The sequence below is a fragment of the Hyla sarda genome, chromosome 6 (genome assembly GCF_029499605.1).
Source record: "Hyla sarda isolate aHylSar1 chromosome 6, aHylSar1.hap1, whole genome shotgun sequence".
NCBI classification, from domain to species: domain Eukaryota; kingdom Metazoa; phylum Chordata; class Amphibia; order Anura; family Hylidae; genus Hyla; species Hyla sarda.
This window is the reverse complement of record NC_079194.1, coordinates 214,198,309-214,224,480: the sequence shown is the minus strand read 5'-3', so window position 1 is coordinate 214,224,480 and position 26,172 is coordinate 214,198,309.

Sequence of the window (26,172 nt, the reverse complement as noted above, 5' to 3'; positions counted from 1 at the left end):
TGTAGTAAACAACCCACATAGGTAACATATATTCTTACTGTTATCCATTACGTCAGATCAGATTGCACCTGTCATGTTCAGTACATTTTTTTTTCCACCAACAAAAAGTACTTTCTAGAACATAATTTAAAAGCATTTATAGAACATAATAAGCATCAGTGTTAAATATGCTGATATAACCAGTAAGTGGTTTTATGTCTTTTTTTTTAAGAGGACATATTATAAATAACATGTGTAAATAACATTTTTGGCATAGTACACAATGGAAAGTATGTGTACATTACTGCATGCATAAACCTTCACTGTACATTTACTGTCCTAGGCGCACCTATCCAAGTAAATGTGAGCAGCAATGCACATAGTACAGCGTATGCAGTGCTGCTTATGTATACTTTACTGGATTACACCCACTGGGCTGAAGGTAGTGGGTGCTATATCAAACAGACATAGGCAAACACATTATTCAGCTTTAAGAGGTACTCTACCCCTAGACATCTTATCCCCAGTAATCAGCATGCATGGAGCAAACTCTTCTTCACGCCAGATTACGTGCGACCACACCAGTCATGCCCCATCCCATAGAGATTAACCCCTTAACCCCTTAAGGACGCAGCCCTTTTTCACCTGAAGGACTGAGCCCTTTTTCGCAATTCTGACCACCGTCACTTTACGAATTAATAACTCGAAAACGCTTTTACCGAATATTCTGATTCTGAGATTGTTTTTTCGTGACATATTCTACTTTATTTTGGTGGTAAATTTTCGGCGTTAATTGCATCCTTTTTTGGTGAAAAATCCCAAAATGTCATGAAAATTTTGAAAATGTAGCATTTTTCTAACTTTGAAGCTCTCTACTTGTAAGTAAAATGGATATTCCAAATAAATTTTATTTTTATTCACAAACACAATATGTCCACTTTATGTTGGCATCATAAAATGGACATATTTTTGCTTTTTGAAAAAATTAGAGGGCTTCAAAGTAGGGCAGCAATTTTCAAAAATGTCATGAAAATTGCTAAATCTGAAGGGACAGATGTTACAGAACTACAACTCCCAGCATGCCTGGACAGTCGAGGCATGCTGAGAGTTGTAGTTTGGCAACATCTGGAGGGCAACTGTTTGGGCACCACTGTAACAGTGGTCTCCAAACTGTGACCCTACAGATGTTGCAAAACTACAACTCCCAGCATGCCCAGACCGTCTTTGGCTGTCTGGGCATGCTGGGAGTTACAGTTTGGCCCCCCTAGTGGTTGCCACAGTAAAGATCGATTTACTTTCACTTTCAATTCCCCCCCCACTGTCGATTCCCTACCTGATCAGGATCCAGCAGGCTCCAGCGAAGATCCGAGGTCCCCAGGCATCTTCTCCTGCAGGTACGGCCTCCATCTTCTTCCCAGAGCCCCTCGACATCCAGGGGTGGGCAGAACGGGGGGTTGCCATGGCAACCCCCTGTCCTGCACTGCCATTGGTCAGAACTCCGTTCTGAGTAATGGCAGGGGATAGGAGTAGATCGCAGCTTTGCGACCTCACTCCTATCCTTTAGGCTGATCGGGGCTGTTGCTGACAACTCCGATCAGCCCTATTTTCCGGGTGATCGGGTCACCAGAGACCCGATCAGCCCGGAATTGGAGAAAATCGCAGGTCTGAATTGAAATGCGATTTTCTCCAATCGCCGACATGGGGGGGTCTCAGGACCCCCCTGGGCGATGTGCCAGGGTGCCTGCTGAATGATTTCAGCAGGCATCCGGCTCCGGTCCCCAACCGGCTAGCGGTGGGGACCGGATTTCCCACGGGCGTATGGATACGCCCTCGGTCCTTAAGGACTCGGAATGCAGGGCGTATCCATACGCCCTGCGTCCTGAAGAGGTTAAGCACACAGCCATTTTTTTTTTAGCATTTTCATTTTTTCCTCCTCACCTAAAAATCATAACTCTTTTTTAGATTTCCATCCACAAACCCATATGAGGGCTTGTTTTTTGCGCTACCAATTGTTCTCATTTTACCATAAAATGTATGGCAAAACAAAAAAAAATTTTTTTGTGTGGGGAAATGAAAAAAAAAATAGCAATTTTAGAAGGCTTCCTTTTGACACTGTACACTTTACCGTAAAAATGACATGTTTTCTGTATTGTGTGGGTTAATATGATTAAAATGATACCCATATTTTGATACTTTTCTATTACTGTGTTGCTTTAAAAAAACATAAACTTTTTTTAAAAGTTTTTAAGTATGTTTTAAATTGCCCTATTTTGACCACCTATAACTTTCTCATTTTTCACCATGATGTGTAGCTTTTATTGGTACCATTGCATATGTGGGACTTTTTAATTGTTTTTTTATGAATTTTTCTTGGAATGTGATGTGACAAAAAAGCAGCAATTTTGGACTGTGGAATACCATTTGCATATATGTGACTTTTTAAGTGTTTTTTTATTTTCTTATTAGTTTTTATTGGAATGTGATTTGACAAAAATACTGCGATTTTTTTTTTAACCTTTACGACGTTCACATTATGGGATCATTGACATTATATTTTGATAGTTCGGAAATTTAGAAACGCACTGATACCAAATATGTGTGGGCTTTTTCACACTTTTTAAACTTTTTTTTTACTATTTGTTTACACTTTTCTTGTCCCTATAGGGGACTATTTTTAGCAATCCTTAGATTATGCATATGCATAGCCCTAATTAGAATTATCGGCAATCGTCTTCTCTAGTCTACTAGAAGACAGACCAGAGAAGAATACAGAGAGCAGTGGAGGCAGGTGAGGGGACATCTGGCCACCATCTTGGATGATCAGATCCCCGCGGCCATGCAGCATTGCCGCAGATGCCATCATCTGTATTGATCACGGCATCTGAGGGGTTAGTGGCAGACATGAACGCGATTGCTGATGTCCACCATTACCGGCAGGTCCGTGACAGCCTTTTCATGTATAGGACATAAACGTACGTCCTAGTGCGTTAAAGGGGTACTCCGATGGAAAACATTTTTTTTAAATCAACTGGTGCCAAAAAGTTAAACAGATTTGTAAATTACTTCTATTTAAAAATCTTCATCCTTCCAGTACTTATCAGCTACAGAGGGCATTCTTTTCTTTTTGAATTTATTTTCTGTCTTACCACAGTGCTCTCTGCTGACACCTCTGTCCATGTCAGGAAAGGTACAGAGCAGGAGCAATTCCCCATAGCAAACCTCTCCTGTTCCGGACAGTTCCTGAAATGGACAGAGGTGTCAGCAGAGAGCACTGTGGTCAGACTGAAAAGAACAACTCAACTTCCTCTGTAGTATACAGCAGCTGATAAGTACTGGAAGGGTTAAGTTTTTTTTTAAATAGAAGTAGTATTACTTTAGTAAGATCCTACATGTAGTCATCACAGAAGTGTTTCTTTTTTACATAGTTTACAGTTAACATAGTTCTATTGGTATCTGTGTTTTGGTTAGCAGAAATCTTATGGCACTGGTTGGCATTTGGAGGAAAAAAAACAAACAAGTTTTTCAAGTTTCTGCTGTTTATCTCGTGCGATTTTAAAGACCACCTCTTTAAAAAGACCATCATTTGGCTTAGAGCAAATGTTGTGATGGATCAGTTACTTCATAAACAATAGGTTTAAGAGGAGCAAAACTTTAGATCATTTTTAAAACATTTCCGTTTTGCAGCTCTACAGTTACAACAATAAAGCTCAAACTGTTGTGTTTGAGGGACAATGGGGGAAATGTATCAATGTTGGTGTAGGTAGAAGTTTTTTGTAGATCGTTTTGATCGTTTTGGTGCAATTACACAAAATTTACCATACTTGTGTAAGGCACATGATACATTTTGTGCAAAGTTCTAAATCTCCACACAGTTCTATTTGTACACCTGAGCTGAACCTCACAGGAAAAGTGGACACAGGGATTTTCTTCTATTGCTTTGAGGCTCTGATTCCATTGATTTTTTTTTCCACCAGCAAAAATGCCAGAAAAACTGTCACAGCTTTTTCCTGCCTTTTGTCAGTTTTTCTTGCGTTTTTTTTCTTGCGTTTTTGCTGGTGTGTTGAAACTGTCATTTTTGTACCATGTGGAAATGTTTTCACTGCCTTCAGGGTACCACTCTGTGGGTTGGATGCAAATCGTCCGTTCCACACAGTATAAGGAGGTAAGGAGTGATGTATAGCATATACATATACAGAGTACAGAGCATCACTACTTACCTCTGCCAGCTTTATAGTATACAGGGGTGCTTATTGTACCCAAGTATATTATACATTAGCACAGCAAGGAAAGAGTTAACCCACGCTGCTGCTGAGCAGTTCTGGGTTAAGTCTTTGCGTGCTATCCTTTATATACAGCTGTCTATGGATGACTGTATATACAGGATACAGTAGGCAGACATCAACAATTGGAGGCTCCCTGTTAAGGAACACCCCAGGGGAGAGCGCCAAAAATGTACTAACCTTTTTTTTTTCTTTTCTTTTCTTCTCATTCCAGATACGTGAATGCGGAGGACTACATCAGATTCGGTGGATTACGATGATGACCAATGTTTTTTTTAAATGTCAATAAAAGGGTTAACGAGAGCTGTGGGAGTGTCTTTTTAAATAAATAATTTAGTTCAATGTGTTGTGTTTTTATAATTGAATTTTCAGGCTTAGTAGTGGAAGACGTCTTGTAGACAGAATCCATTACTAGGCTGGGGCTTAGCGTTAGCCCCAAAATCAACTAGCGCTAACCCCCAATTATTACCCTGGTACCAGCCGGTAATAACAGGCCCGGAGCGTCAAAAGGGCAGGCCTAGGCGGTAACAGGCTAGTGTTATTTATACTGGGGAGGGCCAGTAACAATGGTCCTCGCCCACCCTGGTAATGTCAGGCTGTTGCTGCTTGGTTGGTATCTGGCTGATGCTGAAAATAGGGGGGGGGGGACCACACACGTTTTTTTAATTTATTTATAAAGAAAAAACGCATAGGGCTCCCCCTATTTTCAGTATTAGCCAGATACCAAACAAGCAGCAACAGCCTGACATTAACAGGGTGGGCAAAGACCATTGTTACTGGCCTCCCCAGCCTAAATAATGCCAGCCTGTTACCGCCTAGGCCCAGGAGCGCCATTTTACACACTCTGGGCCTGTTTGTACCAGTTCTTCCCGGCACTCCTGTGGCGGTGGGTACTGGGGTAATAATTGGGGATAAGACGACTTCCATTACTAAGCCTGAAAATTTAATTATAAAAAACACAACACATTGAAAAACATTTTTCATTTAAAAAACATTCCTTCACAGCCCTCATTAACCATTTGAAAAAAAAAAAAACCTCTGGTAATCGTCACAGTCCACCGAATCCAACATAGTCCTCCGCATTCATGTATTTGAAATGAGAAGAAAAGAAAAGCAAGAAATATGGGTTAGTAAATGTTTTGCGCTCTCCCCCAGGAAGAGCGTATATAATGCAGCGTGTTCCTAAACAGGGAGCCTCCAATTGTTGCTAAACTGCAACTCCCATCATGGGGGGCTGTAGTTAAGCAACAGCTGGAGTCTCCCTGTTTGGGAACCCACTGCCAGAAAGGCTCTGTTCCCATTATGCAAAACGCATAATGAGAACAGAGTCAGGCCTGGATGGTGTAGCTCTACCCTCTAATGATGTTATCACTAGAGGGCGGAGCAGTAAAGGTTGCAGGTGGTTTTAGGAGTGAGACCCCCTTTCGATCTGTCCCTCTACCCTTTGACTACTACACCCATCATGGGACAGAGTCTGTCCCATGATGGGAGTAGTTGTAGTACCGCAGTGCTGAGGGATGGCACTTGCACTTGCTGCGGGACACTTTTCGGACAGTTAGGACTACTACTCCCATCATGAACAGATGCCGTCCATGATGAAATGTATAGTCCAGGGGCTGAGGGGCAGATCGCAGCAAGTCATTCTGCTGAGACCCACTGCGATCCGCATTTATTAAGTCAACGAGCCGGTGGCACATGCGGCTCCACTGCGCTCCCCGCCGGCTCCTGTATACGCTGTCATAATTCATAATCCCTGACACCGGGAGACAAGAGCTCTGATTGGTGAAGAGCTATTCACCAATAAGAGCTCCTGTCTCCCGGCAGGGGGGATTATGAATTGTGAGAGCTGTATACAGGAGTCGGTGGGGAGCGCAGTGGAGCCGTATGTGTCGCCGGCTTGTACAGTTAATAAATGCAGATAGCAGCAAGTCTCTGGAGAATGACCTGCTGCGATCTGCCCCTCAGCCCCTGGACTATAACTCCCATCATGGACAGAGACTGTCCATGATGGGAGTAGTAGTCCTAACTGTCCCAAAAGAGTCCCGCAGCCGGGGGATGTGCAAGTGCCGTCCCTCAGGGCTGAGGTACTACAACTACTCCCATCATGGGACAGACTCTGTCCCATCATGGGAGTAGTTGTAGTTTAGCAGTGTTGAGGGACGGCTCCTGCATCCCCAGCTGTATGTCTCGATGGTGTATTTTTGCGTAAAAAAAAGTATTTGCGCAAAAAATATTTGTCTAAACAAAAAACACGCACATGTTAAATTAGTATGCACTGCAATATGCATTCCACAATACACAAAAAAATAGACTACTTGCTTTTTGCTCTATCAAAAAAGACGCACAAAAAAGACGCAAAATAGCTCACTGCGCAAAAATATTGCGCTACATACTCTATAGAAAAGAAAAAGCTTCTACCACTAATGATAAATTCCCCCCAATGTGTACTCCTGAAGGCTTTGGTTCACAGTAACACAGTAACAAAGGTCAATGACCACATTCACAGTGTGTTGAAATAAAAGCAAACAATCAATAATCCCAAATCTAAAGCAGAATGAAATTGAGCCGGCGCCAGGATTGGGAACAGTGGTAGCTGTAATAGCAGTAATAACATTTTGACTTAGCACACACACCCGTGCTTTCCCTTACTCTCCCCCCTCTTCTAATTTACTTATAATTCACAGTAGGGGGCACATATATACTGTATTACATGCTGAAAATAGGAAGAGGCAACATCATTCTGGCCTTGCTATTGCTCAGAACTCATTGTGCTGCATTGTATGAATAAATTGGAAACTGGGCCTTACCATTCACATTTTAAATAGTGTTTGTCAGGGGTCAAGTCCTGGGAAAATAAGTGTGGGAACTCCTGCTGTGGAAAAAGAGGAGGAACTCAGTTCCCATGCATTCCTCCAGGACTTGAGCCCTGGGGTTTGTCCGTACAAAGTTTAAAGGGGGACTCTGCTCCTACACATCTTATCCCCTATCCAAAGCATTGGGGATAAGATGTCTGATCGTGGGGGGTCACCACTGGGACCCCCCGGCGATCTCAGACGCTGTACCCCAGTCATCCGGTGCACGGAGTAAACTCTGCTCTGTGCCGGATGATGGGTGACCACAGCCGTCATGCCCCTCTCCATTTAGTTTAAAGGGGTACTCTGCCCCTAGACATCTTATCCTCTATTCAAAGGATAAGGGAAAAGATGTCTGATAGTGATGGGAGGTTGCTGCTGGGACCCCCCAGAATCTCAGGCACCCCAGTCATCCGATGCACAGAGTGAACTCCGCTCTGTGCTGGATGACGGGTGACCACAGCCATCACGCCCCTCTTTATTCATGTCTATGGGAGGCGGTGTGACGGCGGGGAGGGGGCGTGGTGTGACATCATGAAAATAAAAGCTTCCGTTTTCAGAATGCCATGGCACAGGCCCAGAGATCGCAGGGAGTTCCAGCGTCCAGACACCCGCCCCCCCCCCCGCGATCAGACATTTTATCCGCTATCCTTTGGAGTTTTCCAGGAATTAAGAAACAGAGCTAATTTATTTCATACCGCTTCCCGTCTGTCTCCAGGTTGGCTGTGGTATTTTAACTTGGCTCCATTCACTTCAATGAAACTGAGCTGCAGAACATGACCCTACCTGTACACAGACGGGGGGTTTGTAAAAGAAATTGGCTGTTTTTCGATTCCTGGATAACCCCTTAAGGACCAGGCCATTTTACACCTTAGGACCAGAGCGTTTTTTGAACATCTGACCACTGTCACATTAATAACTCTGGAATGCTTTTAGTTATCATTCTGATTCTGAGATTGTTTTTTAGTGACATATTCTACTTTAACATAGTGGTAAATTTTCGGCATTACTTGCATCCTTTTTTGGTGAAAAATCCCAAAATTTCATGAAAATTTAAAAATTTTTGCATTTTTCTAACTTCGAAGCTCTCTGCATGTAAGGAAAATGGATATTCCAAATAAATTTTATTTTTATTCACAAATACAATATGTCTACTTTATGTTGGCATCATAAAATGGACATATTTTTAATTATTGAAAAAATTAGAGGGCTTCAAAGTAGAGCAGCAATTTTCAAAAATTTCATGAAAATTGCTAAATCTGAAGGGACTGCCTGGGCAGTCTAGGCATGCTGAGAGTTGTAGTTTGGCAACATCTGGAGGGCTACCGTTTGGGCACCATTGTAACAGTGGTCTCCAAACTGTGACCCTCCAGATGTTGCAAAACTACAACTCCCAGCATGCCCAGACAGCAATGCAAGCTGTACAGAATGTAAGCACATTTTACATGCAGGCATTGTTTTAGTTTCTTATACTTGCTATGGTGACAGTGTAATGTGTAACCATTTGTGGTACGTGTCAGGCTGAGGCAGTCACTGTTATTGTGTGTGATCCTACATGTTCAGGCTTGTCGGGGATTTGCTTCAATTGTGCTGAATGTTTCTTGTTCCTCATTGACAGGACCTGGATTTTCAGCTACAGGGTAATAAAACGTGCAGTGTTTCCCATAAAAACAGGTCAATCTAGACAGATAACGACAGTATAAAAGTCCCCATACACATTGGCCAGCCATCTTACCCTCTCCGGACATCAGCTGGATCAGGCATAATCAATTTTAACGGGCCAACCATTTTATTATCTATATATATATAAAACTCAACGTGTGTGTGTGCGTGTGTGTGTGCGTGTGCGTGTGTGTGTGTATATATGTGTGTGTGTATGTATGTACCACAAAAACTTCCAAACGGCTAATGATATTAACATGAAACTTGGCACACATGTTACTTATATGTCAACAACAAACATAGGATAGGTGATTTAACCCTTACTCACCCCCATATGCCAGGGTCGGGTTTTTTTTTTAAAGTCCCATACAAGTCAATGGGAAATATATGTTACTGCATAACTTCCAAATGGCTGGAGATATTTCGATAATACTTGGTCACATGTTACTTATATGTCCACTTAAAATATAGGATAGTTAATTTAACCCTTAACTACCCCCATTTTTGAGGGTCGGGGTTTTTGTTTAACGTCCCATGCAAATCAATGGGAAATGTATGTTCTCACATAACTTCCATACGGCTGGAGAAATTTCAATACCTGGTACACATATTACAGGTCGGGATATGAGGACGGGATGGGAGGTCGAGATAGGAGGACGGGATAGGAGGTCGAGATAGAAGGTCGAGATAGGAGGACAGGATAGGAAGACGGGATAGGAGGTCGGGATAGGAGTTCGGGATAGAAGGTTGGGGTATGAGGACGGGATATGGGGTTGGGATATGACAACAATATATGAGAACGGGATATGAAGTCAAAAGCTTCCTCCTTTGTTGATTTTCCTCCCCAACAAGGATGAGGAAGGAAAAACCGGGCAACGCCGGGTATTCAGCTAGTTGAAGATAAAAGCTGCCTCCAGAGGTGTCAGGAAGTCCCATATCTCCCCTCTCCACAATCAGAACACATGAATACTTGGCATGTGTATTGGGAGATCAGGTGAGGTAGCTGATGGCCTGACCAACATTCTGCTGCAGATTTTTCTACCAAACCCTTTAAGGACCAAGTCCATTTTGACCTTAACCCCTTAAGGACTCAGCGTTTTTCAGTTGTTGCATTTTCGTTTTTTCCTCCTTACCGTTTAAAAATCATAACCCTTTCAATTTTCCACCTAAAAATCCATATTATGGCTTATTTTTTGTGCCACCAATTCTACTTTGCAGTGACATTAGTCATTTTACCCAAAATTCTACGGCGAAATGGAAAAAAAATCATTGTGCGACAAAAATGAAGAAAAAACGCCATTTTGTAAATTTTGGGGGCTTCCGTTTCTACGCAGTGCATTTTACGGTAAAAATGACACCTTATCTTTATTCTATAGGTCCATACGGTTAAAATGATACCCTACTTATATAGGTTTGATTTTGTTGTACTTCTGGAAAAAATCATAACTACATGCAGGAAAATTTATATGTTTAAAATTGTCATATTATGACCCCTATAACTTTTTTATTTTTCCGTGTATGGGGTGGTATGAGGGCTCATTTTATGCGTCGTGGTCTGAAGTTTTTATCAGCACCATTTTTGTTTTGATCGGACTTTTCGATCGCTTTTTATAAATTTTTAAATTTCATAAAAACTGAACAAAAATAAGTTATTTTGGATTTTGGAATTTTTTTTAAGTGTACAGCATTGACCGTGCGGTTTAATTAATGATATATTTTTATAGTTCAGACTTTTACGCACGCGGCGATACCACATATGTTTATGTTTATTTACACAGTTTTTTAATGGGAAAAGGGGGGTGATTCAAACTTTTTTTAGGAAGGGGTTAAATCACATTTATTAACCCCTTAAGGACGCAGCCCTTTTTTACCTTAAGGACTGAGCCCTTTTTCGCAATTCTGACCACCGTCGCTTTACGAATTAATAACTCGAAAACGCTTTTAACGAATATTCTGATTCTGAGATAGTTTTTTCGTGACATATTCTACTTTATTTTGGTGGTAAATTTTTCGCGTTACTTGCTTCCTTTTTTGGTGAAAAATCCCCAAATTTCATGAAAATTCGGAAAATTTAGCATTTTTCTAACTTTGAAGCTCTCTACTTGTAAGGAAAATGGATATTCCAAATAAATTTTATTTTTATTCACAAATACAATATGTCCACTTTATGTTGGCATCATAAAATGGACATATTTTTGCTTGTTGAAAAAATTAGAGGGCTTCAAAGTAGAGCAGCAATTTTCAAAAATGTCATGAAAATTGCAAAATCTGAAGGGACAGATGTTACAGAACTACAACTCCCAGCATGCCTGGGAAGTCTAGGCATGCTGAGAGTTGTAGTTTGGCAACATCTGAAGGGCTACCGTTTGGGCACCACTGTAACAGTGGTCTCCAAACTGTGACCCTCCAGATGTTGCAAAACTACAACTCCCAGCATGCTGGGAGTTGCAGTTTTGCCTTCCTAGTGGTTGCCACAGTAAAGATCACTTTACTTTCACTTTCATTCCCCCCCCATGTAGTTTCCCTACCTGAGCCAGGATCCAGCAGTCTCCAGCGACGATCAGGGATCCCCAGGCATCTTCTCCTGCAGGTACCGTCCTCCATCTTCTTCCCACGATCCACTTGACATCCAGGGGTGGGCAGAACGGGGGGTTGCCATGGCAACCCACTGTCCTCCCCTGCCATTGGTCAGAATCAGTTCTGACCAATGGCAGGGGATAGGAGGAGATCGCAGCACTGCGACCTCGCTCCTATGCCTCAGGATGATCAGGGCTGTCCCTGACAGCTCCGATCATCCCTATTTTTCGGGTGATCGGGTCACCAGAGACCAGATCAGCCCGGAACAGCAAAAAATCGCATGTCTGAATTGACATGCGATTTTCTGCGATCGACGACATGGGGGGGGGGGGGGGGTCTCAGGACCCCCTTGGCGATGTGCCGGGATGCCTGCTGAATGATTTCCCATGGGTGGATGCATACGCCCCACGTCCTTAACCCCTTAAGGACCAAGGACGTATGAGTACGCCCTTGGTCCCGCTCCCGTGATATAACGCGGGGTCCCACGGTGACCCCGCGTCATATCACGGAGGGCCCGGCGTCATAGTGAAGCCGGGACCCACCGCTAATAGCGCGCAGCACTGATCGCGCGCTCAAAGCTGAGCCACGTGGCTAAAAGTGAAAGTAAAAAGTGACGGTTAGCTCAGTGGGCTGTTCGGGATAGCCGCGGCGAAATCGTGGCATCCCGAACAGGTTACAGGACAGCCGTAGGGTCCCTACCTGCCTCCTCGCTGTCCGATTGCCAAATGACTGCTCAGTGCCTGAGATCCAGGCATGAGCAGTCAAGCAGCAGAATCATCGATCACTGGTTTCCTATGAGAAACCAGTGATCAATGTAAAAGATCAGTGTGTGCAGTGTTATAGGTCCCTATGGGAGCTATAACACTGCAAAAAAAAGTGGAAAAAAAAGTGAATAAAGATCATTTAACCCCTCCCCTATTAAAAGTTTGAATCACCTCCCTTTTCCCATAAAAAAAACACAGTGTAAATAAAAATACACATATATGGTATCGCCACGTGCGTAAATGTCCGAATTATAAAAATATATAGCTAATTAAACCGCAAGGTCAATTGCGTACGCGCAAAAAAAATCCAAATCAATAAGTCCTATCAATGCAAAAATGGTACCGTTAAAATCTTCAGATCACGGCGCAAAGAATGAGCCCTCATACCGCCCCATACGCGGAAAAATAAAAAAGTTATAGGGGTCAGAAGATGACAATTTTAAACTTATTAATTTTCCTACATGAAGTTATGATTTTTTCCAGAAGTACAACAAAATCAAATCTATATAAGTAGGGTATCATTTTAATCGTATGAACCTACAGAATAAAGATAAGGTGTCATTTTTACTGAAAAATTTACTACGTAGAAACAGAAGCCCCCAAAAGTTACAAAACAGCCCCCAAAAGTTACAAAGTAGAATTGGTGGTGCAAAAATAAGCAATCATATGGATTTTTAGGTACAAAATTGAAAGAGTTATGATTTTTTAAAGGCAAGGAGCAAAAAACGAAAATGCAAAAACGGAAAAACCCCCGTAGGGGGTTAAGGACTCGGGATGCAGGGCGTATGCAAACGCCCGTCGTCCTTAAAAGGTTAAAGGGGTTGTTACGCCGAGCGCTCCGGGTCCCCGCTCCTCCCCGGAGCGCTCGCTACACTCTTCTCACTGCAGCGCTCCGGTCGGATCCACTGACCCGGGGCGCTGCGATACCGCCTCCAGCCGGGATGCGATTCGCGATGCGGGTAGCGCCCGCTCGCGATGCGCACCCCGGCTCCCGTACCTGACTCGCTCCCCGTCAGTCCTGTCCCGGCGCGCGCGGCCCCGCTCCCTAGGGCGCGCGCACGCCGGGTCTTTGCGATTTAAAGGGCCACTGCGCCGCTGATTGGCGCAGTGGTTCCAATTAGTGTTATCACCTGTGCACTTCCCTATATCACCTCACTTCCCCTGCACTTCCTTGCCGGATCTTGTTGCCATCGTGCCAGTGAAAGCGTTTCCTTGTATGTTCCTAGCCTGTGTTCCAGACCTCCTGCCGTTGCCCCTGACTACGATCCTTGCTGCCTGCCCAGACCTTCTGCTACGTCCGACCTTGCTTCTGTCTACTCCCTTGTACCGCGCCTATCTTCAGCAGCCAGAGAGGTTGAGCCGTTGCTAGTGGATACGACCTGGTCACTACCGCCGCAGCAAGACCATCCCGCTTTGCGGCGGGCTCTGGTGAAAACCAGTAGTGACTTAGAACCGATCCACTAGCACGGTCCACGCCAATCCCTCTCTGGCACAGAGGATCCACTACCTGCCAGCCGGCATCGTGACAGTAGATCCGGCCATGGATCCCGCTGAAGTTCCTCTGCCAGTTGTCGCTGACCTCACCACGGTGGTCGCCCAGCAGTCACAACAGATAGCGCAACAAGGCCAACAGCTGTCTCAACTGACCGTTATGCTACAGCAGTTACTACCACAGCTTCAGCAATCATCTCCTCCGCCAGCTCCTGCACCTCCTCCGCAGCGAGTGGCCGCTTCTGGACTACGACTATCCTTGCCGGATAAATTTGATGGGGACTCTAAATTTTGCCGTGGCTTCCTTTCCCAATGTTCATTGCACTTGGAGATGATGTCGGACCAGTTTCCCACTGAAAGGTCTAAGGTGGCTTTCGTAGTCAGCCTTCTGTCTGGAAAAGCCCTGTCTTGGGCCACACCGCTCTGGGACCGCAATGACCCCGTCACTGCCTCTGTACACTCCTTCTTCTCGGAAATTCGAAGTGTCTTTGAGGAACCTGCCCGAGCCTCTTCTGCTGAGACTGCCCTGTTGAACCTGGTCCAGGGTAATTCTTCCGTTGGCGAGTATGCCGTACAATTCCGTACTCTTGCTTCAGAATTATCCTGGAATAATGAGGCCCTCTGCGCGACCTTTAAAAAAGGCCTATCCAGCAACATTAAAGATGTTCTGGCCGCACGAGAAATCCCTGCTAATCTACATGAACTCATTCACCTAGCCACTCGCATTGACATGCGTTTTTCCGAAAGGCGTCAGGAGCTCCGCCAGGATATGGACTCTGTTCGCACGAGGCGTTTCTTCTCCCCGGCTCCTCTCTCCTCTGGTCCCCTGCAATCTGTTCCTGTGCCTCCCGCCGTGGAGGCTATGCAGGTCGACCGGTCTCGCCTGACACCTCAAGAGAGGACACGACGCCGCATGGAGAATCTCTGCCTGTACTGTGCTAGTACCGAACACTTCCTGAAGGATTGTCCTATCCGTCCTCCCCGCCTGGAAAGACGTACGCTGACTCCGCACAAAGGTGAGACAGTCCTTGATGTCTACTCTGCTTCTCCACGTCTTACTGTGCCTGTGCGGATATCTGCCTCTGCCTTCTCCTTCTCTACTATGGCCTTCTTGGACTCCGGATCTGCAGGAAATTTTATTTTGGCCTCTCTCGTCAACAGGTTCAACATCCCGGTGACCAGTCTCGCCAGACCCCTCTACATCAATTGTGTAAATAATGAAAGATTGGACTGTACCATACGTTTCCGCACGGAGCCCCTCCTAATGTGCATCGGATCTCATCACGAGAGGATTGAACTTTTGGTCCTCCCCAATTGCACTTCTGAAATTCTCCTTGGACTTCCCTGGCTTCAACTTCATTCCCCAACCCTGGATTGGTCCTCTGGGGAGATCAAGAGTTGGGGGCCCTCTTGTTCCAAGGACTGCCTAAAACCGGTTCCCAGTAACCCTTGCCGTGACTCTGTGGTTCCTCCTGTAACCGGTCTCCCCAAGGCCTATATGGACTTTGCGGATGTTTTTTGCAAAAAACAAGCTGAGACTCTACCTCCTCACAGGCCTTATGATTGTCCTATCGACCTCCTCCCGGGCACTACTCCACCCCGGGGCAGAATCTATCCTCTGTCCGTCCCAGAGACTCTTGCCATGTCTGAATACGTCCAGGAAAATTTAAAAAAGGGCTTTATCCGTAAATCCTCCTCTCCTGCCGGAGCCGGATTTTTCTTTGTGTCCAAAAAAGATGGCTCTCTACGTCCTTGCATTGACTACCGCGGTCTTAATAAAATCACGGTTAAGAACCGCTACCCCCTACCCCTCATCTCTGAACTCTTTGATCGCCTCCAAGGTGCCCATATCTTTACCAAACTGGACTTAAGAGGTGCTTATAATCTCATCCGCATCAGAGAGGGGGATGAATGGAAAACGGCATTTAACACCAGAGATGGACACTTTGAGTATCTGGTCATGCCCTTTGGCCTGTGCAACGCCCCTGCCGTCTTCCAAGACTTTGTTAATGAAATTTTTCGTGATCTCCTATACTCTTGTGTTGTTGTATATCTAGACGATATCCTGATTTTTTCTGCCAATCTAGAAGAACACCGCCAGCATGTCCGTATGGTTCTTCAGAGACTTCGTGACAATCAACTCTATGCCAAAATAGAGAAATGTCTGTTTGAATGCCAATCTCTTCCTTTCCTAGGATACTTGGTCTCTGGCCAGGGACTACAAATGGATCCAGACAAACTCTCTGCCGTCTTAGATTGGCCACGCCCCTCCGGACTCCGTGCCATCCAACGTTTTTTGGGGTTCGCCAATTATTACAGGCAATTTATTCCACATTTTTCTACCATTGTGGCTCCTATCGTGGCTTTAACCAAAAAAAATGCCGATCCCAAGTCTTGGCCTCCTCAAGCGGAAGACGCCTTTAAACGGCTCAAGTCTGCCTTTTCTTCGGCTCCCGTGCTCTCCAGACCTGACCCATCTAAACCCTTCCTATTGGAGGTTGATGCCTCCTCAGTGGGAGCTGGAGCTGTCCTTCTACAAAAAAATTCTTCCGGGCATGCTGTTACTTGTGGTTTTTTTTCTAGGACCTTCTCTCCGGCGGAGAGGAACTACTCCATCGGGGATCGAGAGCTTCTAGCCATTAAATTAGCACTTGAGGAATGGAGGCATCTGCTGGAGGGATCAAGATTTCCAGTTATTATTTACACCGATCACAAAAACCTCTCCTACCTCCAGTCTGCCCAACGGCTGAATCCTCGCCAGGCCAGGTGGTCTCTGTTCTTTGCCCGATTTAATTTTGAAATTCACTTTCGGCCTGCCGATAAGAACATTAGGGCCGATGCTCTCTCTCGTTCCTCAGATGCTTCTGAAGTTGAACTCTCTCCTCAACACATCATTCCTCCTGACTGCCTGATTTCCACTTCTCCAGCCTCCATCAGGCAAACTCCTCCAGGAAAGACCTTTGTTTCTCCACGCCAACGCCTCGGAATCCTCAAATGGGGTCACTCCTCCCATCTCGCAGGTCATGCGGGCATCAAGAAATCTGTGCAACTCATCTCTCGCTTCTATTGGTGGCCGACTCTAGAGACAGATGTGGTGGACTTTGTGCGAGCCTGCACTATCTGTGCCCGGGATAAGACTCCTCGCCAGAAGCCCGCTGGTTTTCTTCATCCTCTGCCTGTCCCCGAACAGCCTTGGTCTCTGATTGGTATGGATTTTATTACTGACTTACCTCCATCCCGTGGCAACACTGTTATTTGGGTGGTCGTTGATCGATTCTCCAAAATGGCACATTTCATTCCTCTTCCTGGTCTTCCTTCAGCGCCTCAGTTGGCTAAACAATTTTTTGTACACATTTTTCGTCTTCACGGGTTGCCTACGCAGATCGTCTCGGATAGAGGCGTCCAATTCGTGTCTAAATTCTGGAGGGCTCTCTGTAAACAACTCAAGATTAAATTAAATTTTTCTTCTGCATATCATCCTCAATCCAATGGACAAGTAGAAAGAATTAACCAGGTCTTGGGTGATTATTTACGACATTTTGTTTCCTCCCGCCAGGATGACTGGGCAGATCTTCTACCATGGGCCGAATTCTCGTATAACTTCAGAGTCTCTGAATCCTCCTCCAAATCCCCATTTTTCGTGGTGTACGGCCGTCACCCTCTTCCCCCCCTCCCTACCCCCTTGCCCTCTGGTCTGCCCGCTGTGGATGAAATTTCTCGTGATCTTTCCATCATATGGAGAGAGACCCAAAATTCTCTCTTAAAGGCTTCTTCACGCATGAAGAAATTCGCGGATAAGAAAAGAAGAGCTCCTCCCATTTTTTCCCCTGGAGACAAGGTATGGCTCTCCGCTAAATATGTCCGCTTCCGTGTCCCTAGCTATAAGTTGGGACCACGCTATCTTGGTCCTTTCAAAATTTTGTGCCAGATTAATCCTGTCTCTTACAAACTTCTTCTTCCTCCTTCTCTTCGTATTCCTAATGCCTTTCACGTTTCTCTCCTTAAACCACTTATCATTAACCGTTTTTCTCCCAAATCTGTTCCTCCCACTCCTGTTTCCGGCTCCTCAGACATCTTCTCCGTCAAAGAGATTTTGGCATCCAAAAAGGTCAGAGGGAAAACCTTTTTTTTAGTGGATTGGGAGGGTTGTGGTCCAGAAGAGAGATCCTGGGAACCTGAGGACAATATCCTAGACAAAAGTCTGCTCCTCAGGTTCTCAGGCTCTAAGAAGAGGGGGAGACCCAAGGGGGGGGGGGGTACTGTTACGCCGAGCGCTCCGGGTCCCCGCTCCTCCCCGGAGCGCTCGCTACACTCTTCTCACTGCAGCGCTCCGGTCGGATCCACTGACCCGGGGCGCTGCGATACCGCCTCCAGCCGGGATGCGATTCGCGATGCGGGTAGCGCCCGCTCGCGATGCGCACCCCGGCTCCCGTACCTGACTCGCTCCCCGTCAGTCCTGTCCCGGCGCGTGCGGCCCCGCTCCCTAGGGCGCGCGCGCGCCGGGTCTTTGCGATTTAAAGGGCCACTGCGCCGCTGATTGGCGCAGTGGTTCCAATTAGTGTTATCACCTGTGCACTTCCCTATATCACCTCACTTCCCCTGCACTTCCTTGCCGGATCTTGTTGCCATCGTGCCAGTGAAAGCGTTTCCTTGTATGTTCCTAGCCTGTGTTCCAGACCTCCTGCCGTTGCCCCTGACTACGATCCTTGCTGCCTGCCCAGACCTTCTGCTACGTCCGACCTTGCTTCTGTCTACTCCCTTGTACCGCGCCTATCTTCAGCAGCCAGAGAGGTTGAGCCGTTGCTAGTGGATACGACCTGGTCACTACCGCCGCAGCAAGACCATCCCGCTTTGCGGCGGGCTCTGGTGAAAACCAGTAGTGACTTAGAACCGATCCACTAGCACGGTCCACGCCAATCCCTCTCTGGCACAGAGGATCCACTACCTGCCAGCCGGCATCGTGACAGGGGTATTCCAGGAAAAACTTTTTTATATATCAACTGGCTCCAGAAAGTTAAATAGATTTGTAAATTACTTCTATTAAAAAATCTTAATCCTTTCAGTACCTCTGAGCTGCTAAAGTTGAGTTGTTCTTTTCTGTCTAAGTGTTCTCTGATGACACCTGTCTCGGGAACTGTTCAGAGTAGAAGCCAGTTGATATACTAAAAAGAGTTTTTTCCTGGAATACCCCTTTAACACTTTTTTTTCACTTTTTCTCTGCAGTGTTATAGCCCCCTTAGGGGGCTATAACCCTGCACACACTGATCTTTTACACTGATCACTGGCATGTATTAACATGCCATTGATCAGTGTTATCGGCGCTTGACTGCTCCTGCCTGGATCTGAGGCACAGAGCGGTCATTCGCCGATCGGACACCGAGGAGACAGGTAGGGATCCTCCCGGCATCCTGTAAGCTGTTCGCGACGCTGCGATTTCAGCCGGCTGAGCTTCCAGGATACTATAACTTCAGATGCGGCGGTCAACTTTGATAGCCGTGTCTGAAGGGTTAATACAGGGCATCACAGCAATTGGTGATGTCCTGTATTAGCCGCGGGTCCCGGCCATTGATGGGCGCTGGCAGGCTCGTCGCTACCGGACCGGCAAACCAAGCAATTGCTTGGGGCCCCAAGCTGGCTGGGGGGCCCCGAGCAGAGCTGGTGCTTGTCCATCCTGTAGCGACGGGGCACTTCAGGGGGCCCGCACATTTAAATTAAATTTCCTTTTTGTAGGGCGCGGGCCCCTTAAGAAAAAAAGCAGGGCCAGCACCGGACAAGTAAGGGGCTGGTGGGAGTAGAGACGTCACGTGCCCCACGTCACGCTTGTCTACTCCAATCACCTAACCTGTCCCTGCATATGTCCCCACGCGAACCTCCAGCATCCGCCTCGTGCAGTGACAGGAGCAGCAGCAGACTCACACCGCTGCAACGATCCCCGGCAGGGTAAGTAAACTGGCGCGGGGGGGGGGGGGGGAGATTGTATGGTGGTTAGGGGACTACAATTGTGTGTGTGTGTGTGGGGGGGGGGGGGCGTTATGGGGGCCATGAGAGGTGCAGGGGTGTTATGGGGTGATAAGAGGTGCAGGGGTGTTATGGGGTGATAAGAGGTGCAGGGGTGTTATGGGGGTGATAAGAGGTGCAGGGGGGGTGTTATGGGGGTGATAAGAGGTGCAGGGGGGTTATAGGGGATGTTATGGGGGTGATGAGAGGTGCAGGGGTGTTATGGGGTGATAAGAGGTGCAGGGGTGTTATGGGGGTGATAAGAGGTGCAGGGGTGTTAAGGGGTGATAAGAGGTGCAGGGGTGTTATGGGGGTGATAAGAGGTGCAGGGGGGTGTTATGGGGGTGATAAGAGGTGCAGGGGGGTTATGGGTAATGTTATGGGGGTGATGGGAGGTGCAGGGGGGTATTATGGGGGTGATAAGAGGTGCAGGGGGTTATGGGGAATGTTATTGGGGTGTTATGGGGGTGATGAGAGGTGCAGGGGGTGTTATGGGGGTGATAAGAGGTACAGGGGGTTATGGGGAATGTTATGGGGGTGATGAGAGGTGCAGGGGTGTTATGGGGGTGATAAGAGTTGCAGGGGTGTTATGGGGAATGTTATGGGGGTGTTATGGGGGTGATGAGAGGTGCCGGGGGAAGTGTTATGGGGGTGATGAGAGGTGCAGGGGGGTGTTATGGGGGTGATGAGAAGTGCAGGGGGGTGTTATGGGGATGATGAGATGTGCAGGGGGGTGTTATGGGGATGATAAGAGGTGCAGGGGGGGTGTTATGGGGGTAATGGGAGGTGCCCCCCCTGTACCTCTCCTCATCACCCCCCCCCCCATAAACCCCCCCCCCTGGTTATAGTAATGATGAGGAGAGGTTTGGAGGGGGGTTATGGGCGTCATGAGGAGACAGAGGATAAGAGGGGGTGTATATGTATATATGATGTGTATGCATTTGTGGCAGTATTGTATTCAGTGGATACAGTGTGGAGCAGCATTATATTCAGGGTACAGTGTGTGGCAGCATTATATTCAGGGTACAGTGTGTGGCAGAATTATATTTAGTGGGTACAGTGTGGGGCAGTATTTTATTTAGGGTACAGTGTGGGGCAGAATTATATTTAGTGGGTACAGTGAATAGCAGTATTATATTTAGTGGGTACAGTGAATAGCAGTATTATATTTAGTGGGTACAGTGTATAGCAGTATTATATTCAGGGTACAGTGTGGGGCAGTATTATATTCAGGGTACAGTGTGGGGCAGTATTTTATTTAGGATACACTTTCTGGTAAGGTTATAATGATTACTGTCTTCATGCAGAGGATGAGGATCTGCTGACAGGAGCCAATGATGTTTGGATGTCAGACTCTGCAGAGAAGATGGAGCTGGAGGAAGACCTGGTCTCTGGACCCGGTGAAGAAGAAAAGATAACAGAGAAGACGTCACTCAGGTCACTGATATCATTGTGTGTCCTCCTGACTGTTCCATCAGAGCTGTAGTCACTTATAAGTTCTGCAGTGATGATGGGTAAAACTGTGTCCAATCTGTGTCTCTTCAGCTGTTACAAAACTACAACTCCCATTGCAAGAGGCTCTTCAGACATAATGGGAGTTTTAGCTTTCCAACAGCTGGAGAACCACTTTAACCGAGTTGATCGGTGGGGGTCTCAGCAGTCAGACCCTCACCCAAAAAAATGGTTCGGGGGGGGGGGGGGGGTCTGGACAGGGGGTATGGGTAGGGAACACTTCTGCACCTAATATGGGGAGAACTATGCTGTACCTAATGTGGGGGGAACACTGCCTACCTAATGTGGGGGGAACTCTGCTGCACCTAATGTGGGGGGAATACTGCCAACCTAATGTGGGAAGAACTATGCTGCACCTAATGTGGGGGGGGGACACTGCCTACCTAATGTGGGGGGAACTCTGCTGCACCTAATGTGGGGGGAACACTGCTGCACCTAATGTGCGTCGTATCGACGTTCGCTCACGTTGCGCTCACAGAATTCAAGGGCCGGCGTTACTATGTCCTGACGCCGGCCCTAGAGCGTGACATGCGTGAACATCAAAGGGGGGGGGGGGGGGCCTCCATGTCCATTTTGTTTGGGGCCCCCAAATTTCTTCAAACGGCCCTGGCCGCTTGGACCGACCCGATATGACATTGGGTCACCGCGTGACCCCACGTTATATTGCGGGAGCCGGCGCAGGACGTATATTTGGTGCCAGAACAAATTTGTAAATGACTTACTATTAAAAAATATTATTAATCCTTCCAGTACTTATTAGCGGCTGTATACTACAGAGGAAATTCTATTATTTTTGAATTTCTTTTCTGTCACGACCACAGAGTTCTCTGCTGACACCTCTGCCCATGTCAGGAACTGTCCAGAGCAGGAGAAAATCCCCATAGCAAACATATGCTGCTCTGGATAGTTCCTAAAATGGACACAGGTGTCAGCAGAGAGCACTGTGGTTGTGACAGAAAAGAAATCCCAAACGAAAATAATTTCCTCTCTAGTATACAGCCGCTAATAACTACTGTAAGGATTAAGAATTTTTAATAGAAGTAATTTACAAATCTGTTTAACTTTCTGGCACCAGTTGATTTAAAGAAAAAAAAGTTTTCCACCAGAGTACCCCTTTAAGGACCAGGCCAATTTTATTTTTGCATCTTCATTTTTTCCTCCTCACCTTCTAAAATCCATAACTCTTTTATATTTCCATCTACAGACCCATATAAGGGCTTGCATTTTCTGTGACCAAATGTACTTTGTAATGGTACCTCTCATTTTACCCTAAAATATTTCTTTAAGGAGGAAATTTAAATAAAAAACCCACGATTTTGCTAATTTTGGAGGGTTTTGTTTTAACACTGTACACTTTATGGTAAAAATGACATGTTTTCTTTATTCTATGGGTCAGTAAGATTAAAATGATACCCATAGTTACATACATATTTCTATTATTGTACCGCTTAAAAGAGTTAAAACTTTTTGTACAAAATCAGTATGTTTAAAATCGCCCTATTTTGACCTCCTACAACTTTTTCATTTTTCTGTATATGGGGTGGTATGAGGGCTTATTTTTTGCGCCATGATCTGTACTTTTTATTAGGGATCGACCGATATCGTTTTTTTAGGGCCGATACCGATAATCTGTGGAGGTTAGGGCCGATAGCCGATAACTTATACCGATATTCCGGTATAAGTTATCGGCTATTTACCCCCCCCTCACCGCTGCAGATCATTGATTTAAAGTGGGCGCTTTAAATCAATGAACTGCAGCGGCTTTTGCGGTGCCATAGACCTCCGCCGCCACCCGCTTCTCTCCCCCTGCCGGTCCGGGGGTCCTGAGTCGTATTACCCCCACCTAACCCCCCCCCCGCCGCACCGCTCCGCTCCGCGCTCCCTACCGCCCCACCAAGTCGCACTCCCCACCGCACCGCCCCGGCCCCATTGCCTCCCCAATCCCCGGGGGCCACTCTACATCTGGCTCCGGTGGCGTCCTCCTGAGCTGTCACTGTGCGCACTGATGGTGACGTCGCGTCACGTCACTCGTCATTGCGCACAGAGTAACGCAGGACGCAGCAGGAGCCAGAAGTAGCGTTGACCCCGGGCCCCGGGAACAGGTAATTATAAAACCGGGGATGGGGGAGGCAATGGGGCCGGGGTGGTGCGGAGGGGGGTGCGGTGCGGTGGGGGGTGCGACGCGGTGCGGCTGGTCGGTGGGGGGCGGTTGCAGTGTGGTGGGGGTGGTGCTGGGGGGCGGGGCATTATCGGCATATCGGCAAGGTAATTGCCGATACCGATAATGCCCAAAATCGTGATTATCGGCCGATAATATCGGCCAAACCGATAATCGGTCGATCCCTACTTTTTATTGATACCACATTTGTGTATATGAAACTTTTAAATCACTTTTTATTAATTTTTTTGGAATAAAATGTGACAAAAAAGCAGCAATTTTGGACTTAAAAAAAAAATATTTAACAATGACACCGTTCACCATACAGGATCATTAACATTATATTTTGATAGTTTGGACATTTATGCATGCGGTGATATCAAATATGTTTGTGAAACAATTTTTTAATGCTTTTGAGGGTAAAATGGGAAAAAGGGACAATTTCCATTTTTATTAGGGGAGGGGATTCTTCATTTTTTTTACTTTTTATTTTTAAATTTTTTTACTTTTGTTTTACACTTTTTATGTCCCCTTTGGGGACTATGTATAGCAATTACTTGATTGCTCATACTGTTGAGTGCTATGTATAGGACATATCACTGATCAGTATTATCGGCGATCTTCTGCTCTAGTTCGCTCGATCTCAGACCAAAGCAGAAGACCCCAGGAGACGGCCAGAGGCAGGTGAGGGGACCTCTGGCCACCATTTTAGATGAACGGATCCCTGCGGCAGTGCCGCTGGCGATCCGATCATCTATTTAAACGTGCGCATTGCCACAGATGCTGTGATCTGTATTGATCAGGGCATCTGAGGAGTTAATGGCAGACATCAGCGCGATCACTGATGTCCGCCATTACCGACGGGTCCCCGGCTGCTATCTGCCTTCAGTACATGAGGCGAGCACCGCTCCGATGCTTCCTGTCATGTACAGGACATAAATGTACATCCTTGTGTGCGAAGTACCTCCACACCAGGATGTACATTTACGTCCGTGGTCGTTAAGGGGCTATTCTGTACTCCAGAATTCTGAACATTTTGTTCAGAACGTTCGGAGCTGGAGGCTGTGACGTCACGACCATGCCCCCTTGTGTCGTCACGCACCCTCTATTCATGTCTATGGGAGGGGGCGTGACATGACATCACAAGGCAGATTTGCGATTATGGAAAAGCTCACCGAGTCTGGAAAAGCTCATATACTTTTTATATGCTCCTGAATAGCAAATCTGCCCCCTCAAGTACTCTAAAAATGTTATGCAGTGCACATGTGGTCAGTGCAGTCAGTAAATGGTGTAATCTGGTGGGCACTAAGGCAGCTGTGGAAAACTATGTAAGTATATGTAGTGTACTTGTAGTACTATGTTTGTACCTGGTGAGGTCCCCCAGGGCAGGCTTCTACTCCTGTGGCCATTGTACGTAAGCAACGTACTACGTAGTATACCACCACAGTGCCGCACTAGTATCAGATGACTTACAGCAGTGGAGGAGACAGCATTGCAGGGCAAGTTGCTGCATGTGTACATGGCGCAAACACACAGCATGATGCCAGAGGAGCTAGGACTTAGGAATCTGGGAGACTGGGATGATGGGACATATAACTTATATAGGCCAGGTCCGCTCTGTGGTGAGGGAGTACGCAGGATTTGCGGGACCCTCAGGCATAGTGGGTGACTGCCTGCTCCCGCCCCCAACAACCTCATAAAACCTGCACACAATAGTTTTTAAGTGGGTCCTAAAAGATCCTAATCCAGTTGCAGTCCCCTACTGGGGAGATCTGTGGAATATGTAATTAAAAGAAACTGACGCCCGGTTCAGCCACACTAAACCCAATACACTGGGTTATGGTGCAGGTGAACCTGGTTACAGAGAGGTATTACTTACCCGGATCTGCAGTCTGTTTCTGGAGATACCCTTTTGTATTAGCCTCCATTGTGCAAAAACAGCTATTAACAATGGAGGCTAATACATATCTCAAGAACGGGATTGGGGATCTGGGCATGTGATACCTCATTGTAATCCAGTTCACCCGTACTATAACTCTGTGTATTGGTTTTAGTGCTAGTAAATCAGCTGTCAGTTTCCCTTTAAAGGGGAACTCCACTGGAAAACATTTTTTTTTTAAATCAACTGGTGACAGAAAGTTAAACAGATTTGTAAATAATTTCTATTTAAACATCTTAATCCTTTCAGTACTTATCATCAGCTATTTACACCTTCTTTTCTTTTTGAATTTCCTTTCTGTCTGACTACAGTGCTCTCTGCTGACACCTCTGTCCATGTCAGGGACTATCCAGAGTAGGAGAGGTTTGCTGTGGAACTTCCTATGGAGCATACAGCAGTTGATGAGTACTGGAAGGATTAACATTTTTAAATAGAAGCAATCTACAAATCTGTTTAACTTTCTGGCACCAGTTGATTTAATTTTTTTTTCCAGCGGAGTACCCCTTTAAGTCATTGACTTTATTATATGCAGTAACAGCATCACTGATATTTTCATGAAGCCTTCAATTCTTGTGGTGTCTACCAAAAGTGTATAGAGTAAGGGGGCATTTACACCACGTTTTTGCAATACAGTTCCCATATACGTTTTAAATGTAAAAAACCATACAGAACCGTATTGAAAACCGTATGCATTCACTCTCCATTGAGAACCGTATGCCAAACGATGTATCCAGTTGCATCCTGTAAGGTTTTGTCCGTTTTTTTTCCCCATACCCAAAATCGTAGTCTTCCACAGTTTTTGGTCTGGGTGAAAAACCGTATTAAACCGTATAGTTTTTTTTTTTTTTTTTTTAAACATGGGAGTCAATGGGAACCATACAGAACTGTACGGTTCCATCCGGTTTGCACCATACGGTTTTTGATTTTGCACAGTTTTTTTTCTTGGATTTTCAATCAAACA